Below are 2,259 nucleotides of genomic sequence, written 5' to 3' on the forward strand. Positions count from 1 at the left end.
GGGTGATATATAGTTACAGTAGGACTACGGGAGGTGAAATGCTACATTAAGGAGTGATATATAGTTACAGTAGGACTACGGGAGGTGAAATGCTACGTTAAGGGGTGATATATAGTTACAGTAGAACAGACAATCTGACATGACTGTTTATCATCATCTATAAAGCTGCAGTTGGGTTGTTCTGTTATGGAGGTTCCACATTGGTCCTTCTAACCTGACACACGAGTTCTTAGACACGGTTGTAGTTCTTTAGTGGGTTCCTTTGACCCCTGTTCTTCCACAGTTGTAGTTCTTAGGTAGGTTCCTTTGACCACTGTTCTTCCACAGTTGTAGTTCTTAGGTAGGTTCCTTTGACCACTGTTCTTCCACAGTTGTAGTTCTTAGGTAGGTTCCTTTGACCCTGTTCTTCCACAGTTGTAGTTCTTCGGTAGGTTCCTTAGTTTGACCACTGTCTACATGTTTTTTTCTGGTTCTAAGTTCTCAGTTCTGGGCAGTTCTTGATTCAGTTGTGGTTCCAGGTTCCTCATGTTCCTCAGACTGGAACCAGAGAAAGGCAGTCCTTTAGATTCAGCTGTGGTTCCAGGTTCCAGGTTCCAAACGGTATGTTCTGTTCCTGGTCTTCCTCAGACTGGAACCAGACGGCGCATGGACCTGTACCTCCCAAGGAGAGGGACCAGGCAGACATGATATTACCCATAGTCCTCCAGTACCTCTGTCCTCCCTTCGTCTCCTTCTTCGGCCTGGGGCGGTCTCTGCTGCCGTGATGTCATCCGCCGACTCCTCCATCCTATCAGCTAGCTCCATGTTCGCTCGGAACATCTACCAGCTGGCTTTCCGCCAATCGGTGAGTTGGGAAGGGGGCGGGACTAAAAAAAACACCACTTACCACTTCCTGTTCACAAAATATCTGAACTTCATAGGAGCATTTGAACCACTGTTCTCTGTGTTGTTGTGTGTTGTGTGTTGTGTGTTGTGTTGTTGTGTGTTGTGTGTTGTGTGTTGTGTTGTTGTGTGTTGTGTGTTGTGTGTTGTGTGTTGTGTGTTGTGTTGTTGTGTGTTGTGTGTTGTGTGTTGTGTGTTGTGTTGTTGTGTGTTGTGTTGTTGTGTGTTGTGTTGTTGTGTGTTTGTGTGTTGTGTGTTGTGTGTGTTGTGTGTTGTGTTGTTGTGTGTTGTGTGTTGTGTGTTGTGTGCTGTGTGTTGTGTGGTGGTTGTGTGTTGTGTTGTGTTGTGGTTGTTTGTTGTGTTGTTGTGTGTTGTGTTTGTTGTGTGTTGTGTGTTGTGTGTTGTGTGTGTGTAACGTTGTACCCCCTCCCCCCAGGCATCGGACACCGAGATCGTGTGGGTGATGCGTGTCACCATCTTTGTGTTCGCGGCCTGGCCACGGCGATGGCGTTGCTAACGGGGACGGTGTACGGGCTGTGGTACCTGAGCTCCGACCTGGTCTACGTTATCATCTTCCTCAGCTCATCTCCGTTCTCTTTCGTCAAAGGGGACCAACACGTACGGCTCCGTAGCCGCTTACGTCTTCGGGGTCTGATCCTGCGGATCGGAGGAGGGAACCCTACCTCTCTCACTACCCCCTTCATCTACTACCCCGGCTGGCAGATAGAGGACCGGATCCATCATCTGACTGGAGAGGTGGAACACATTGGGTGCAGAAGTTCCCGTTTAAGACCATCTCCATGTTGGCCTCCTTCCTGGGCAACGTGGCTTTCTCCTACCTGGCTAAGTATCTGTTTGAGAGCGGCAAGTTGTTGCCCAAGTATGACTTCCTGGACGCGGTGTTGGCCCAGCACAGCATAGAGAACATGGACAAGACCACGTTGGTCAACCGTAACACCATCGCGCTGTCTGAGATGGCGACTGTCAAACCACGACTCAGCGTTCAACTGGCGGCTGCGTTCACTCGCAGAGACACTCTGGCTGAGGAGGACTCGAGTCCCGAAGACAGCCCCAACCACGAGACCCTGGACTAAACCCGGATCTTGAACCCGGAACGTAAAGAGACTAAAGAGAGAGGACTGAAATGACGGAGACTGAAATACACATTTTGACTCATTTGATATTTAACCACTTTGATTTGATCCCCATCACGGCCAAGTGAGTTATGGAGATGGAACAGAATAGATGGCACGGAGATAAGAGGACATTATGAAGATGGAACAGAATAAATGGCACGGAGATAAGAGGACATTATGAAGATGGAACAGAATCGATGGCACGGAGATAAGAGGACATTATGGAGATGGAACAGAATAA

General features: G+C 48.6%; 1 pseudogene; it reads left to right on the plus strand.

The window, feature by feature from the left end:
- The first annotated feature begins 602 nt into the window (after positions 1 to 602).
- On the plus strand, positions 603 to 1,976 carry LOC124028344 (annotated as a pseudogene).
- The last annotated feature ends 283 nt before the right edge of the window (positions 1,977 to 2,259 follow it).

This window comes from Oncorhynchus gorbuscha, unplaced genomic scaffold, assembly GCF_021184085.1.
Source record: "Oncorhynchus gorbuscha isolate QuinsamMale2020 ecotype Even-year unplaced genomic scaffold, OgorEven_v1.0 Un_scaffold_4060, whole genome shotgun sequence".
NCBI lineage: Eukaryota > Metazoa > Chordata > Actinopteri > Salmoniformes > Salmonidae > Oncorhynchus > Oncorhynchus gorbuscha.